Genomic DNA, 19,055 nt, shown 5'->3' on the forward strand with positions numbered 1-19,055 from the left:
AAACTCTAGAAGGGCAACAGTTTAGGATTAAGAAACACATATCATGACTAAAACCTGTGGCATGAGAATAAGGGCAAAAACCAAAACAAGAACCTACACACAAACCCTAGAAGCAAGACTCCAAAAAATCAAGGCATTAGGCTAGGAAATTAATAGCTTTTCAGACAAAATTTAATACTTTTTAGAAAAATATAGCATAATCCAGGTTTATTATCTAAAATATTCAATATCTAATCAAAAATTAACAAGCATACAAAAAATATATAAACATCACCAAAAACAAAAAAATTAATCAAAAGAATCAGATGCACATAGATGTTGAACTTAACAAAGATTTTGAAGCAGCTAATAAAATTCTGCTAGAATTTAAAGGAAAAGGTGGAGAAAACAGAAGGACAGATGTGAAATCTCAGCACAGTTGAAACAAAAAAAAGAAAAAAAATTTAAAAGAAACAAATGGAAATTGCATATTAAAAATACAGTGCTAGAAATAAAATGTTCATTAAAGTGACAACTTCAGGCTAGACCTACAGGAGAAAGAGCCAGTTCATTAACTCAAAGATAAAAATTAAGGAAAGAAAATACACAATAATATAGTATATGATATTGTAGTACTATATTTTATGATCTGACATATGTGTAACTGAAGTCCCAGAAAGAGATGAGAGCAAGACAGAAGAAATATTTAAAAGTAAAATACCTAAAACATTTTCAAACTGATTTAAAAAAAAAAAAATCAACAGACCCTTCCCAGAAACATGAACCTCAAGTAGGACAAACACAAAGATAAACACATCTAGGCACCTCATTTTCAATCTAGTGAAAACCAATGATTTAAAAAAATATATTAAAAGCAACTGGAGGGGAAAAAAACACATTATATTCAGGGGAATTGCAATAAGAATTATGACTGACTCCTCACAAGAAATGATGGAAGATAGAAGATAATAGAATAATATCTTTAAAATTCTAAATGGAAAATCTCTCAACTTAATTTTTCACCAATAACTATACCCTTCAACAAAAGAAAGCAAATCAAGGTCATTTTCAGATGAAGCTGAGAAAATTTATTATAGGGAAAGTTTCTCTCCAAGAAATGCTAAAGGAAATTCTATAGACTGAACAAAGTATCACTAAGTAGGAAAGTAGTTCAACAGGAAAAAATAAAGACGTAAAAGGTAAACATTCCAATAAACAGGAAAAATGATTTTTCTAATTTCTTTAAAAGACAACTGACCATTTAAAGTAAGAAAAAATTTTTGCTGTATTGTGAATGCTAAAATATAGAGCAAAATAAAATATTGGTAATGTGAAAATTACCTAGAAAGAATAGTAAGTGAAATTACACAATTATAATATTCTAATCTTACACATATGGTAGTAAAAGTGAATGTAAAGTAGTATCTGATAAAGGTATATCTTGTTACACCTACAGCAAGCAAGGAAAAAATAAAATATCTTAGAAGTTGCTATTGTGAATAAAAAACTACAGAGGAGCAGATGCAAACCTCACCAACTCATTCTTGATTTCAGACTTGACCTCCAGGTGGAAAGGCAGAGATGATTTCCATGAAAAAGTCTTGGGTTGACTGAGATCATTCTACTTTCTGATTTTTATTTCTTCTAATTCCAGATCAGAAGCTTAAAAGATAAATGACATTTAAAAGAAATACACAGATGTATTTTTTATATTTAAGTTCATAAACTTATAATTGATACTTTCTATTTGTGTCTACAGGAAAAATATCTGAAAAGATATATAGAAAACTATATATCTGTTTATCTGAGAAATGAGGTTAGAAGAGTAGGGGTTAAATGATTTAGAATATATATTTCATACACTCCTGTGCCATTTTCCCACATTGACTTTCAGACAAAAGAGGGAAGCATATGTAAAACAGTTCTAAAAATTCAACTAGCCTGATTATTTACCGACTTTATGATCTCGAATAGGTTGCTTAAACCTCACTAATCGTCTCCATGGGTATAATGGAGAGGTCCCTTATCTTATGAGGTAAGTAGTAAGGTAATTACTTTCTTTATGAAGTTGTTATGTGAAAGTGAAGTCAAGTCGCTCAGTCGTGTCCAACACTTTGCGACCCCATGGACTGTAGCCTAATAGGCTCCTCCATCTATGGGATTTTCCAGGCAAGAATACTGGAATGGGTTGCCATTTCCTTCTCCAGGAGATCTTCCCAACCCAGGGATTGAACCTGGGTATCCCACATTGTAGGCAGATACTTTACTGTCTGAGCCATCAGGGAAGTCCTGAGGTTGTTATGAGGATTAAATAAATGAATTCTCTTCTCCTTAATCTGACCATTAGGTCCAAATTTATTCTAATGCTAGACAATATGAGTATATGCCATGTTTCATGATATATCTGAAATATTCAGTATTCAAATACATTATGAGACAGACTATCAAAACATGTTCACATTAGTTAAGGTTAGGTTTTGCCACCAAATTAATTAAAAAATAAAAACCTGTCGATTTCCCATAGTTTTTTATTTTGAAATTTTTGGTGAAGGATTGACACAAGAAGGACCAAATAAGGGTCAACTTGTTGGTCAACCCATTGGTTGATTAAATAACACAAGAACTTCAGCACTCCGCAATGTTCATGCCCTGAATAACATCCAGGAACAGGATGAGACTGACAGATTTCAGCCTCAGCCTCCCATCTCATTCTTATGTCAAGACACATGCTTACTAAATGGAATGAAAGACATTATCACTCCCTATGCATATATTCTTATTCTATTTTTCCCTTAGGTTATAGTTAAATGTTATACCATAAACATTCATAAAGCATGAATCTATTGTGTCAGCAGAGAGTTAATTCTTGACATAACTTTAGCATTCACTGGGCCTAGAAATCAAAAAAAGACATATTTATGAAAGATTAATAACAAAGCAAGTAAAGATAAAAATGTCTTATAAGTTTCTTATTCCTTTCTTATTTTTGATTATTTTTCTCTTCTTTACTCTTTTATGCTCCCAGAAAGATTAGAATTTAAATACAGAGTAATCCATCATACTCTGTATTTGGATGTATTGCTGTACTGTGAATGTTAAAATATAGAGAAAAATAAAATATTGATAATGAAAAAAATACCTAGAAAGAATAGTAAATGGAATTATACAATTATAATATTCTAATCTTACACATATGGTAGTAAATGTTAATTTAAAGTAGTATTTGATAAGCTAAAGGTATATCTTGTTATACCTACAGCAAACAAGGAAAAAATAAAATACCTTAGCAGCTGCTTTTGTGAATAGAAAACAACAGAAGAGCAGATGCAACCTTCACCAACTCATCAATTCAGTACAGTACAGAGACTGTACTGAATTACCTACTTCAGTTATACAGGCAGGGTCTAATTGAAGGATGCTGAAATTTATAAAACAAACAGTTCTGATAATTAACTTAGGAAGAAGAGGCAATGTTGGTACAGTCAATTCCAAAGCAAACTCAGCAATCCTCCTCTCACTTTCCTTTCTGAAACCTTCTCCTTGTCTTGCTTCGTAACTATGGCTTCTTCCTATTTCCAATATCATCATCTTGCCACTAGCTGCCCCAAATTCCTCATCTTTACCAAAACAAATACAATTTCTCCTTCTAAACTCCTACCTTGACTCTTTTCAAGACCCTGAATCTGATTAAAATAATTCATAGCTAGAGTTTGGTTGAGGAGAAAAACACAAAACTTCCTCGGAATAATTTGTAATTTAAAATCATTTTCTACTGAAAATAGTTTTGCTGAGTTTATAGAGGAGGATTTCTGAGTCCTTTGTTTATTCCCTCCCACCCCAATGCATCTCATGCTATATTTCCATGAACACAGTAAAAGACACATACTTTTACTATGTTTAAAACAGAACTAAGTAAAAATAGTCATTCTTTCAGGAAAATACAATGATTGGCTCAGCAAACCACAAGTCACAAATAGGAAGTGAGGCGAACCTTTTAGACTTTGTTTCTGGCCAATAACTTGAGCCAGTATCCCAAAAGATGCCTTTACTCTGGTGAAAGTGAAAGTGTTAGTCACTCAGCCGTGTCCTGCTCTTTGCGACCCCGAAGACTGTAGCCCGCCAGGCTCCTCTGTCCATGGGATTCTCCAGGCAAGAATACTGGAGTGGGTTGCCATTCCCTCCTCCAGGGGATCTTCCTGACCCTGGGATCGAACCCAGGTCTCCCACATTGCAGGGAGATTCTTTACCACTTGAGCTACCCAGAAAGCCTTTACTCTGGTATTCCATACTAAAATTATCTCAAATAATAAATATAAATAAATGTTTTATTCTGGCATGCCCTGCTAAAATTATCTCAAATAGCAAATGCAGAGGAAGCTACCAAATCAATTTTTCACTCAGTGTAGGGGCTTTGACCAATTTCTTTGTCATTACACAATCAATCACAGTTTCCAGGCAGATATCCAACTGCCACTATCATAGCTAAATGGTTCAGATAATATGTTCTCAAATCAATATTTCACCAGTTCAGGTTTTCATGATCTTATTTTATTTCCCTCCATTGTCATCAGTGTTTTCTGATAAGTTTCATAATTCCCTAGAACTTGAACTTGCCTAAACTGTCATTCCAATATTAATTGCTGTTATTAATAATTGACTCTTCACTAGTGAAAATCTAAACATACAAATAATAGAGGTTAGTCATTAGAATTTTAAGATTTTATAAGACATTGTATATAGTAGATATTTTGTAAATATTTGTGAATAAGCTCATGAACTAATGAGTAAATGAATTGGCAGATATTTCTAAACTTTAAAAGATTGATGGCTTTAAAAGATTTCACTGTTTTCATTCCTGAGCATCATCATCTACTTTAAAAGTCTCTCTGTTTTTAAAAAATAATTGCAGATATATTCCAGTTTTGAATGATGTATCAGAAAATAGCTTCTTCCTTTTTCTCACACATTCTCATCAGAGAAAACTTAACTTTCCCCAAAATGCACGATCAGGCTTTCTTGAAATCACACATCAGTTCTGCACACACACAGGAAAGAGAAGATGCTATGGCACTTATACCTTGAAATCAAGCTTCAGTTTTGATTAAATAACCTGGTACCCACATAGCTCAAACCCTATGCTGAGGGCCTGATCGTTTTTTCCTAATCTTTGGCCAGGATTATTGATCTTTTCTTTGCAAACCCAGAGGTCCCAGGCTCTTGGTTCTCCAGATTTCTTCTCTGAGTTTCTGATCCCTATTATCTGACTTCCATTTGCTCTGCAACAAGAGAAGCAGCCGCAGTGAGAAGCCCACACACGGCAGCTACAGAGTAGCCGCTGCTTAACACAACCAGAGAAAGGCCTGTGCGCACATAACAAACGAGATTCAGCACAACCAAAACTAAATAAATAAACATATCAATTATTGAGAGAAGGAAAAATATCCTAAAATCAAGCCTTGTGCTGAACATGAACAAAGTATACAGTTTATATATGATTCATCACTTAATAACACAATTACCATTTTTCACTGCTTCCAAAACTAGTTGCCACACTCTAGTGAACCAATACCCATCTTCTTTTTCCTGCATGTGATTTCCTTTTTCTGCAAGGCCATTTAGTTTTTATTTGTTTCAAATGCATGCTAACTATTCCATTTATATGAGTTCATGAGACTATTACTCAGCTCTTCTACTTCAAGGCATATATGAGAGGGAGGAAAAGACTGGATGGAGGAACTGCTAAAAGAAAAACTAAAAGTCAGAGAAAATATCTTTAAAAAGTCAAATATTAATTTTTGAAATGATTCCAACATGAGATAAAATTGAAAGATGGCAACAATTCCTCAGTAGAAATTATTCCTGGAGATTCCCCTTATAAAGGGGTTTCACCTGGTACCAACTTCATTTCAAAGGGATTAAAAGGAGCACCAGGAATCCTTTGGAGTGATAAAAATGTCTTATATCCTGAATGTTGGTGGTCTTACAGGCATATTCAACTGGCAGTACTCATTTTGTACACTTTAAATTGATGTGGTCTGTATTGCATATAAATTATACCTCCATAAAGTTGATTATAAAAACAAAAAGAAAGCAAAACACTAATTTATGGTGCTTACATGAGAATTAAGTGTACTGAAAATAAATGATCTGTAAACAATTGTTAAAGTTCACATTTTCACAAAAGCTATTGCTTTGGAAAGTACTCTTACACTCCAATATTTCCCAGTAAAAGTTTAAATAATGATATATAATAAATGTAAAGTATCACTGACATAGCATTCATTTGTAATCACAAGAAAAATCATGAAAAAAGATAAATAATTTTTTTGTTATTTGATCTACGACTTAGAGTTATACCCTATTAATGCTGAAAAAATGAAATGCTTTATAGATGATAGTAGAGTATACAGTCTATGGATTAGAAGATAAAAATCTGAAATATGGTAACCATCAAGAACTATGAAACATCTGAGAATTCACCCTACTTGCAAGTAGTCAAGTTAGCCTGTCAAAATTTTCATGGATAGAAGACACAAGAATCCTGAGTCAGAGACAGAAGACAGTTTATTAATCACAACAGTAAAAATGCCCAGAGTGAATCCAGTCTTCCAACCACCTGCTCAGAATCACAAAGAACATTTCATTAATATGGTATTATGTAATTAATATGCTCATTAATAATTTTATTAATATGTTAAAGCAGCCAAAATTGAGGGAGTTTTATCTGGTTTCCAGTCTGCCATTATTTAGAAACAAAGTGACAACATCAGCTCAGTTCAGTTCAGTCGCTCAGTCGTGTCCGACTCTTTGCGACCCCATGAACTGCAGCATGCCAGGCGTCCCTGTCCATCACTCCCCGAGCTCACTCAAACTCATGTCCATCGAGTCCGTGATGCCATCCAACCGTCTCATCCTCTGTCATCACCTTCTCCTCCTGCCTTCAATCTTTCCCAGCATCAGGGTCTTTACCAATGAGTCAGCTCTTCGCATCAGGTGGGCAAAGCATTGGAGTTTCAGCTTCAACATCAGTCCTTCCAATGAACATTCAGGACTGATCTCCTTTAGGATGGACTGGTTGGATCTCCTTGCAGTCCAAGGGACCCTCAAGAGTCTTCTCCAACACCACAGTTCAAAAGCATAAGTTCTTCAGCGTTCAGCTTTCTTTATATAGGTGACAACATACTCTTTTTCAAAGCAATTATATCCCTCATCAGCTCAATAACTAAAATCAGAGATCTGTACATCATTCTAAACTCCAGTCCCTCTTTACCCTCTTCACTTGTGGTCAGTTGCCCACCCTTGCCACTTTTGTTTAATAAATAGTTATCATTATCTGTTTGAGAGCAGGGACTGTGCCTTATATCTGAGTATCAACAGCATTTTCCATTAGGTCAGTCACATAGTAAGTGCGCAGTGAAAGTTTGTGAAATGAGTAGAGCTACCTATTTATCAATTTCAAAAAAATGCACAAAGAGACATAGAAAAAATATTATTTTCTTAGCAAAAATGAATTCTAGCTATTAAATAGCTGTGGGCATTTTAACACAATTAATAACTCAAGTATGTGAGTGCTGAGTGCCTCAGTTGTGTCCAACTCTTTGCAGTTCCATGGGACTGTAGCTGGCCAGGCTCTTCTGTCCATGGCTTACCAGGCAAGAACACTGGAGTGGGCTGTTATATCCTTCTCCAGGGAATCTTCCCAACCCAGGGAGCAAACTCATATCTCTTACATCTCCTGTATTGGCAGGTAGATTCTTTATCACTGTGCCACCTGGGAAGCCCAACACAAGCACATGTTGTATTTAATGGTAACCACAAAACCCATTTAAAAATGACAAAGTTTCTTCTCTGGCCCTTGGTCTAACCACTGTCTGCATGTATTGGTTTAGATTTTAGAAGAAGACGGCACTATCACTACAGCACATTTGCATCCATGAATAAAATCTGAGATTTGAGTTACAGGACCCTGATAGCATTCTTGGCCCAATCAATTAGATCCAGTTTGACAGCAAAATCTAAAATCATATTAGAAATGCCCATTAATTAGAAAGTATTTGTGTTTATTTAGGACTATTTTGGTTATAACTCAATGGCTATTCTCAAAATATACAGCTTCTGTAGGGGAGGATGTAAGAAGGAAAAATCAAAGAAACTAGTCTCTGGTTCTCTTGGAAAAAATCTTAGGAGCAAGTTCTCCTTGTTAAAAATAGTGATAAAATATTTTAGTGAAAAATAATATTCCAGCATGTTATGAAATTTTAAAAATTTTAGTATGATATAACAGTTTTCTTAAATGTAGATGCAGTAGTGTTTGCTACCCAGTGAGGTGATGACTAAGGAAAACATCTCTAGAAGAGCTTTTAGTAACTGCATGGTACACAATTGGGCTTCTCTGTTGGCTCAGACAGTAAGGAATCTGCCTGTAATACAAGAGACCCAAGTTTGATCCCTGGGTCAGGAAGTTCCCCTGGAGAAGAAAATGGCAAACCACTCCAGTATTCTTGCCTGGAGAATCCCATGGACAGAGGAGCCTGGCAGGCTACAGTCCATGGGGTCACAAAGAGTTGGACGTGACTGACTGATTAACACTTTCACTCTGGTGCAGAATTAACCTTAGGTATAACAGAGTCCACTAAACAAGCATTTTCACTATCCTCTGGACTCGAAACGTAATCTAGGGCAGGAAAAACACCGACAGTGTTTTCAAGACCCCATCCAAAAAATATTAAGGGAATTTCCTGGTGGTCCTGAGGTTAGGACTCCACACTCTCACTGCTAAGGACTAAGGTTCAGTTCACTTCCTGGTCAGGGAACCAAGATTCGACAATCTACACGGTTTGGCTCAAAAAAAAGTCAATAAAAGAAAAATAATCAATTAATTAAAGTATATTTTTAAATTAATTTAAAATGTCTATAAATCGTTCTACTCAATCTGCTTCTTGAGTGCTACTGGTCATTTCTGTCAAGTGTTCATTGTAAACTCCTCACAATTCAAATACGAAGCACAATTAGAACTGGTTATTATCAGAAATTACTCATTCAAAAAAAAACAAAAAACCAATTGCATCATTCCATACATAGAAAAGCACTAAATTCCTTAATCTGTGATATCTGTTTAATTAATAGTAATCTATTATTCTTACTACCTGATCTTTGTTGCAAAATTCCCGTATATCCAACCCCTCCCCCCACCTCCTTGGAGCAATTCTCTCAGAGTTACTTGAGATGCTGCCTCTTGGGCTTGAAGTCCCAAAAATTCCCAATGAAGGAAACACAGCTCTGAACTTTTAGGTTGTGAATATACTTTTTTACTCAACAGCTTCAACCTATAAATTTTGAAAGGACACAGTTCAGTCCACAGTACACACAGTGCTTTGAAATTAATCTTTCACTTTTTTGCAATTTTTAAAAATATAAAATTGGTGTTTATATTTTAAACTAGCAGTGGCCACAGGACTGGAAAAGGTCAGTTTTCATTCCAGTCCCAAAGAAAGGCAATGCCAAAGAATGCTCAAACTACCACACAATTGCACTCATCTCACATGCTAAAAAAGTAATGCTCAAAATTCTCCAAGCCAGGTTTCAGCAATACCTGAACCGTGAACTTCCAGATGTTCAAGCTGGTTTTAGAAAAGGCAGAGGAACCAGAGATCAAATTGCCAACATCCACTGGATCATCAAAAAAGCAAGAGACTTCCAGAAAAACATCTATTTCTGCTTTACTGACTATGCCAAAGCCTTTGACTGTGTGCATCACAATAAACTGTGGAAAATTCTGAAAGAGATGGGAATACCAGACCACCTGATCTGCCTCTTGAGAAATCTGTATGCAGGTCAGGAAGCAAGAGTTAGAACTGGACATGAAACAACAGAATGGTTCCAAATAGGAAAAGGAGCACGTCAAGGCTGTATATTGTCACCCTGCTTATTTAACTTATATGCAGAGTATGTCATGAGAAACGCTGGGCTGGAAGAAGCAGAAGCTGGAATCAAGATTGCCGGGAGAAATATCAATAACCTCAGATATGCAGATAACACCATCATTATCACAGAAAGTGAAGAACTAAAGAGCCTCTTGATGAAAGTGAAAGAGGAGAGTGAAAAAGTTGGCTTGAAGCTCAACATTCAGAAAGCTAATCATGGCACCCAGTCCCATAACTTCATAGCAAATAGGTGGGGAAACAATGGAAACAGTGGCAAACTTTATTTTCTTGTGCTTCAAAATCACTGCAGATGGTGATTGCAGCCATGAAATTAAAAGACGTTTGCTCCTTGGAAGGAAAGTTATGACCAACCTAGACAGCATATTAAAAACTAGAGACATTACTTTACCAATAAAGGTCTGTCTAGTCAATGCTATGGTTTTTCCAGTAGTCATGTGTGGATGTGAGAGTTGGACTATAAAGAAAGCTGAGCACTGAAGAATTGATGCTTTTGAACTGTGGTGTTGGAAAAGACTCTTGAGAGTCCCTTGGACTTCGAGGAAATCCAACCAGTCTGTCCTAAAGGAAATCAGTCCTGAATATTCATTGGAAGGATGGATGCTGAAGCTGAAACTCCAATACTTTGGCCACCTGATGTAAGAGCTGACTCATTTGAAAAGACCCTGAAGCTGGGAAAGATTGAGGGCCAGAGGAGAAGGGGACGACAGAGGATGAGATGGTTGGATGGCATCACCGACTCAATGGACATGAGTTTGAGTAAATTCTGGGAGTTGGTGATGGACAAGGAGGCCTGGCATGCTGCAGTCCATGGGGTCGCAAAGAGTTGGACATGACTGAGCGACTGAACTGAACTGAAATATTACACAAACAAATTCTCATTCTCAAAAATTTAAATAAAATAGCCTTCCAGTCTACCTCCCTACCCGCAGCACTTTTTTCTACACATTTACCTGGAAAATGTTCCGTGGTCCACTCCAGGTCTTGTTTTTGCTGACTATATAGAGCTTGTCTATCTTTGGCTACAAAGAATATAATCAAACTGATTTTGGTATTGACCATTTGGGGATATCCATGTGCAGAGTCATCTTTTGTGTTCTTGGAAGAAGATGTTTGCTATGACCAGTGTGTTCTCTTGGAAAAACTCTGTAGCCTTTGCCCTATTTCATTTTGTACTCCAAAGCCAAATATGCCTGTTACTCCAGGTTATCTCTTGAGTTCCTACTTTTGTATTCCAATACCCCATGATGGAAAGGACATCTCTTTTCGGTGTTAGTTCTAGAAGGAAAGCTACTTGGAAGGAAAGCTATGACAATTTAAACAGCATAGTAAAAAGCAGAAACATCACTTTGCCGACAAAGGTCCATATAGTTAAAGCTTTGATTTTTCCAATAGTTATATACAGATGTGAGAATTGGACCATAATGAAGACTGAGCACTGAAGAACTGATGCTTTTCAACTAGGGTGCTGGAGAAGACTACTGAGAGTCCCTTGGACTGGAAAGAGATCAAACCAGTCAGTCCTAAAGGAAATCAACCCTGAATATTCATTGGAAGGACTGATGCAGAAGCTGAAGCTCCAATACATTGCCCACTTGATGAGAGGCGCTAACTCATTGGAAAAGACCCTGATGCTGGGAAAGATTGAAAGCAAAAGGAGAAGGGAGTGGCAGAGGATGAGATGGATAGATAACATTTCCAACTCAATGAACATATATTTGAGCAAACTCTGGGAGATACTGAAGGACAGAGAAGCCTGGTGTGCTGCAGCCAGTGGGGTCACATATAGTCACACACGGCTCAGCAACTGAACAGTAACTCAACTGAAACTACACTTGAGATACTTCCACAATAACACATGCACACATATACACACACACCATCACACACATACCACCCTTAACCTCTTCTTTTTCCAATTGCCTTGTTGTTGCCCCTCACGGCAACGATTCTCCCTGCATCAAGAACTTTCTTTCCATTATCAGCCTTCATGATATACCTTACCTCTCCCTCACTTCTCGTCCCAGCTCCCAACTTCATATTTCATCTCTTTTGTTCCTATCAATCCTTAACCTCTCATCCTGACTTTCTTAGAAAGGAGTATCCTAATTCCTAAGCTAAAGTTCCCCTGTTAAACTATCTTATAAGTTCTATTTACTTTCTATTGCTTTTATCAAATACAGTTAAGTATCATATGGTAATCATATCATTATAGATTTGAAAAATGTGAAGCCTGTTTTATCCTATTTTATCCTTGGTTGAGGGAGGGAAACATGGTTGCCTTATTCTCAACTGTATGTCAACTAGCATTTTATCTGGCCTCACAGAAGGTACTCAAGAAGTATGTATGAAGTAACACACACACAGTCTTACACAAAGTCCTCTTTCAGTAAATGAATATCTATATAATGTCTGCAATGTTAAATCACTTGGGGACATTTTTTGCTGCCGAACACCAAAGCTAATTGTAGCTGCTTTTTGAAAAATACAGTGGCTTTATAAAGAGCACCTTCCTGATTTGTGGACTAGACGGTCTTCATTCTCTACTAAATGTTCACTGACTAAGAGAAGGGCCCTGTCAAGAGGCTCAGCATTTCTGTAGCAGAAAGTGTAAAGAGAATCATCAGGAATAAAGTATATATGGAGCGGAAAGAAAGTGAAATTGTCCCTGCACAATTCAAACATGCCAAGAAGAAACTTGCAATCAGAAGCTGTGTAACACAAGAGACAGGAGGGAGATTATAGTTTTATTATAAACAGCAGAATTCTTTAAAGATGACTACATTAGTAATCAGAGCTCAAAGATGGTAGAAATGCAAAAACTTCTTTTTCATTCAGGGTATGCGGCTGCAGCATAATTTCTCTAGACTGGGAAGATGGAGGAATCTTGCTTCTCCACTCTTCCAACTACATCTCTAACCCAATCCCTGATTCCCCGAGGAAGTCAACCCCACACCAGGTAAAAGACTATAAACCATGTTCATGGCATTTTTAATACTTATCATCATCTAACTCATCTAATTCTGAAAGAAAAGAAAGAAGAAAGGGGAGGAAAGAGGGAGTGTTCCAAAGTATTTTGCAACCAAAAAAAAAAAAAAAATTGACACCAGTACACATGGAGAACTGAATGACAGAAATCACAATAGCAATGGGCTTCATCATTACTCCTTCAACTGGCCACCTGATGCGAAGAGTCACATCAGTCCATGACTCCTGGGAAAACCACAACTTTGACTTTATGACTTTGTTGGCAAAGTGATGTCTCTGCTTTTTAATACACTGTCTAGGTTTGTCATAGCTTTCCTTCCAAAGAGCTTTCCTTTTATAACTAACACCAAGGATGGCTAGGACTGAGACCAAGCCTAAACCAAGACAGGTGAACAACCTGAGTAGCTGTATACTTTGGCATACCTCTGCTATGAATAGGGCTGCCCCGGTGGCTCAGATGGTAAAGAATCCGCCTGCATGCAGGAGACCCAGGTTCATCCCCTGGGTAGGGAAGATCCCCTGGAGATGGGAATGGCTACCCACTCCAGTATTCTTGGCTGGAGAATTCCATGGCCAGAGGAGCCTAGCGGGCTACGGTCCCTAGGGTTGCACAGAGTCTAACACAACTGAGCAACTCACACACACAGCAATGAAAAGGTATCTTCAACACTTATTTAGAGGAGAGGCTGAGAATTGCATGGGGCGAAACCAGGAAGAGGTGAGAGGGACAGAAAATAGAGATGATTGGTAAGATGCTCTGCTGCATCACGGCTGCCCTGAGCATTTCAGCTTTGGCCCCAAAGCTGTGTGTCCTACTCAGAAGCTCTACAAGTTGCTGGATCCAGTCTCTCTAGAGGCAGTTTAGCCTGTTCCTTTGAGATCTCTGCCCCACTTCTCAAGTGGTCCTGAAGTACCCTCTGTCTACATAGAGTGTTTTGGCTTTTTTTTTTTTTAAGAAAACATGATAAATTTTTATCTAAGTTTACAAATAGATTAACTGGAGTTCAAAGGATCATATAATTAGCAAAGAAATTAAAAAATAGCTGGGTCTATGCATTGCCAAGAAATTGAACAAAAAAAAAATTAAAAATGCATAATTACAGAAAGCATGGACTAGTGTAGGCCAGACAGCTGAATGATTTAAACAAGTTGTTTTCTTTTGATCAGTCAATTAAGCATTTCTTAATTCAGTCATTTTGGCAAGATTCAAATAAATTCTTTGAAATGACAACAGACCAATAGACGATAGAAACAGTAAATACCACCATTGTTCTCTTGGCTAGGAAGGTTACAAATAAATCTCCTGATATCCCAAGCATAAAGAAATGTTCTAACAAGATCCACTTGTATAAAATCAAATCACTGGGCCCAGGCATCTGATTTCTTACTGTTTACTCAGAGCAACAGACAAAAGGAAGACAGGGCTTTGGATTTATTTATAAAACGCTCAGCCACAGGTAGGCAAAAGAGGAAGGAACACAATGTAATTTGATGGTGGATGGATTTGCAAGCAAAAGAGTCTAAAAAAGAAAAATGATGCTGACCCAAGACTCACAGTTTACTTTTTAAAGTTGTGGGCAAAAGAAAAGACAAAGCTTTCTATTTTGGTAAACTCTTGTTCTAAAAAATCAAATTAAAAATAACAATAGCCAATCATCTCTAAATTACTTCCACTAAAAACACCAAGAAACAGCTTATGATGTTTTTTAAAGACTTCTTCTTTGGTCCTGAAAATAATAGTTTAAAATAACTTATTTGCATTTCATTCTTTTCTTTCCTTTCTACACAAACATTTTGAAAAGCTTACCTATGGGAAAGTCATCGCATGCTTATCTTTCATCATTTATGAAATCTCTCTACTTTATCCACTTCAATTGGCATGTCCTCTGCTTCCAGCAACATGGAAGCCTTTCGAATAAAGAGCACTTTTGCTAGAAGACATGTTTAAAACATAACGAAATGTATTTCTTAAAAAATAATAACTGTGCTCCCAAAAGAGAAAGGAACCTCAGATATTAGAAACAAGGAAAAGATTGAAAGTCGAATGAGGAAATATGTGAGTCGGCCCTGTGGAAGCTCTATGTATGGCAAAACAATAGTGTTATTTAATTCATCAGTGCAATCTCCATAATGACATCTGCATTGTAGCTGTAGCACCAGGGTAATCTTCACACAGCAGCAAGCTTCTGGCTGATATCACATTGTCAAGTGAAGATAAAGTCTGACTAAAAATTTACTGATGAAGGTATTTCTATGTTAGGAACTGGGCGTTGTATTTTTAAACCGTGTGTGTGTACATTTACATTGTAAAAAATTATCATTGCAGAATGGAAAAGCAGTTATAAAATACTGGGTCAAGTCATAAAAACTGGTAATATTTTTATCTTTTTTTTAAGACACAAAATTATCAAATGACAGCATTGTGTCCAATGAGCTCCCTTTGCCTTATGTGGATGATTCTCTTCCTCTGTGAGCTAAGACATTCTTCACTCACTTCTCAACTCCCCCACTTAATTGTCTTTCTTTTGGTTTATCAGGCCAGAAGGAATTTTCACTCCTCTGAGTTCCTCTTATCCTTTCCTCAGCCTAGATATCCAGACATTCAGTTGCCTCTAGATGGACCAAGGCAGGAAGAAAAGTTATCCGGTCCACAAGTGAAGCTGAAATTGAAGGAGAGGCAAGAAAAATTTGCACCTCATTAATGCAATTCAAGGTCAAGCCATCTCCAAGACCATCAGACCTTCCAGACGTTCAACGATGTTCATCTCATGCTATGTAAGGTTGTGAGTCTATAAATGTCTCTGCTTTGAGCTAAGTTATATAAACCCCCTTTCTATTTTCTAAGCTTGGAGCGTGCCAAGTCTCGGGAAGGAAGTTATGGGAGAGGGTAAAAATTCCTTTCATATTTATTTGTGCACAATCGTCACTTTTCGACTATATACCAGATGTAAAGAACTGTTTTACTCTTGTACCATCTGTTATCTCAGAACTGAGATCGATTCACACAATGATATAGAAGAAAGAAAAAAAAACAAAATAAGAAGTAAAATGACCTGTTTTTAAATCTTGTTTCTGCTGTTACTGATTGTGCTTAATTTCTCAAGTTATGATTTTCTTGGCTATAAAGTAGAACTTAGCTCAGGCCTCACCACATAAGTTTATTGCAAGGATTACATAAAATAAAGTCTTGTTTATTAAATAAAATAAAGTCTGGTAAGTGTTTTTAAATGTCACGGTGCAACCATGTGCCTGGGGAAATTTACATAGAGAACAGAGCTGGAATATCATGGTGGTAGAGAAAGCAGAGAGAAAGCCAGAGTGGCTCAGTAAAAGAGTCCAGAAGTTCAATCCCAAAAAAAGAATGTTTCTTTAGGATGTACCAAAGTGTCTACTGGAGTAATAAACACTGCCATCATAGTTAAGACCAGCCACTTCCGTAGACACTGGTCTGCTGACTCAGAAGACGTTCGCCAGACCCAACACCTTCTTGTGTTCACATCCAGATCGATAGCTCTTCTTGGAGAAGGAAATGGCAACTGATTCCAATATTCTTGCCTGGAAAATTCCATAGACAGAGGAGCCTGGCAGGCTACAGTCCATGGGACTGCAAAGAGTCAGACAAGATTGAGCGCACTCGTATGCTTGCCCTGAAGCTTGTAGGACAGACTCCATGGACAGCCAAATATCTCTCAGTCCTCCATGTTCTCCCTCTACTCAATACAGGGGGGAAAAAAATGAGAGTCAAACATTTATGTGAGTAGGTCTCATGCCAAGACCTTGAAGGCCCCACTATTACCTGCAAGACTCAAGTATTAAACAGTATTTCCTTAACAAATACAGTATTCACCTTAATAAATATTTTCCATATTTTAAGGGAAATGAATGATAAATTTGGCTATTGGGTTACAGAAGTGTATATTGCCAGAAAATAGACTTCTATTTGAACTTCTAGCATAAAATTTAATTTTTAAACTCTGTCACATACATTCACACTGTTTTTTTTTTGTTGTTGTTGTTATGGTCTCACCTGAAGTTTCTAGAAAAGCATATGAAAATCTTCTTATGGTCTATTACATGAGAACAAAATAGCTGCCCCAGATTGTTAAAAGTTGATCCCAAGAGGACTTCCAGACTCAGAATGCAGTTGTGCATGCATGCTAAGTTGTTTCAGTTCTGTCCAACTCTGCACAACCCTATGGATTGTAGCCCACCGGGCTCCTCTACCCATGGGATTCTCCAAGCAAGAATACTGAGTGGGTTGCCACACTCTCCTCCAAGGAATCTTCCCAACCCAGCGACCAAACCCACATCTCTTATGTCTCCTGCACTGGCAGTCAGGTTCTTTATCACTAGCGCCACCTGGGAAGCCTGCAGTTGGCTGCAGCAAAACACATTCTTGCTACACCAACTGAAACATACAGACTGTTTTCAAAAAGTCATCTTTAAAGAGAGCAGACTGTGGAAATGGAATTAAGTAAACAAAAATTCCGTAGAGCAAAGAGCTTTACCAGGGTGAGCTGTCTTTCACAGGTTGTTTTTTACCCTGAGTCATTTAGCAATTCTGACTACAGTCTGGAGACCAGAACTTGGCCATGCAGAACTGTCAGATGACAAAAAGAAACCAGTGAAGATTTGGGCGTGCAAATTAGGGACCACAGTGATTCAGAAAAGAAAATATCCCGAAGTGCCTGGCCAGTTTTGCCCATAGTACATTTGCTGAATTCTGGAGCTGAGCATAGAGTTGCAAAGCTTCTGTAAGGTAGATTAATTCTCCATTATACCTAGGAGAAAAAGTCTCACTTGAGAAAAAGGGCCTGGCTCAGAACCATGACGAGTCTCCCCACAACATGAAACAAATTTGGAAGTAGTGTGTAGCAAGATACTAAAGAGTCCTCTACAGTCTCTCTCTCAAAAGTGCAGGAGATATGGGCTTAAGGGGGAAAGGAGAACTAGAAGTGGAATGAGTCTTACAAAACTCCCATCACTGACCCAGCTCAGTCCCTGTGGGTTGAGGCGATTAGCTCCTAACTTTGACTTCCCAGGTGGCTCAGGTGGTAAAGAATCTGCCTGCAATGCGGGAGACCTGGGTTCGATCCCTGGGTCAGGAAGATCCCCTGGAGAAGGAAATGGCAACCCACTCCAGTACTGTTGCCTGGAAAATTCCATGGACGGAGGAGCCTGGTAGGCTACAGTCCATAGGGTCACAAAGAGTCAGACACGACTGAGCGACTTCACTTTGTCTGCCAGAAGTAGCATCATACAAAGCTTCGAAACCTGTGTTTGTTTTTAGTGTCTGCTATACAGTAACAGTAAGAGCTGGGCTGGAGGAAGCACAAGCTGGAGTCAAGATTGCCAGGAGAAATATAAACAACCTCAGATATGCAGATGACACCACCCTTATGGCAGAAAGTGAAGAACTAAAGAGCCTCTTGAAAGTGAAAGAGGAGAGTGAAAAAGTTAGCTTAAAACTCAACATTCAGAAAACTAAGATCATGGCATCTGGTCCCATCACTTCACGGCAAATAGATGGGGAAACAGTGGAAACAGTGTCAGACTTTATTTTTGGGGACACCAAAATCACTGCAGATGGTGAGTGCAGCCATGAAATTAAAAGACACTTACTCCTTGGAAGGAAAGTTATGACCAACCTAGACAGCATATTAAAAAGCAGAGACATTACTTTGTCAACAAAGGTCCGTCTAGTCAAGGCTATGGTTTTTCCAGTGGTCATGTATGGATGTGAGAGTTGGACTATAAAGAAAGCTGAGAACCGAAAAATTGATGCTTTTGAACTGTGGTGTTGGAGAAGACTCTTGAGAGTCCCTTGGACTGCAAGGAGATCCAACCAGTCCATCCTAAAGGAGATCAGTCCTGGGTGTTCATTGGTAGGACTGATGTTGGAGCTGAAACTCCAATACTTTGGCCACCTGATGTGAAGAGCTGACTCATTTGAAAAGACCCTGATGCTGGGAAAGATTGAGGGCAGGAGGAGAAGGGGACGATGGAGGAAGAGATGGTTGGATGGCATCACCGACTCAATGGACATGGGTTTGAGTAAACTCCGGGAGTTGGTGATGGACAGGGAGGCCTGGCATGCTGCGGTTCATGGGGTCGCAAAGAGTCAGATACGACTGAGCAACTGAACTG

This window comes from Cervus canadensis, chromosome 16, assembly GCF_019320065.1.
Source record: "Cervus canadensis isolate Bull #8, Minnesota chromosome 16, ASM1932006v1, whole genome shotgun sequence".
Classification (NCBI taxonomy): domain Eukaryota; kingdom Metazoa; phylum Chordata; class Mammalia; order Artiodactyla; family Cervidae; genus Cervus; species Cervus canadensis.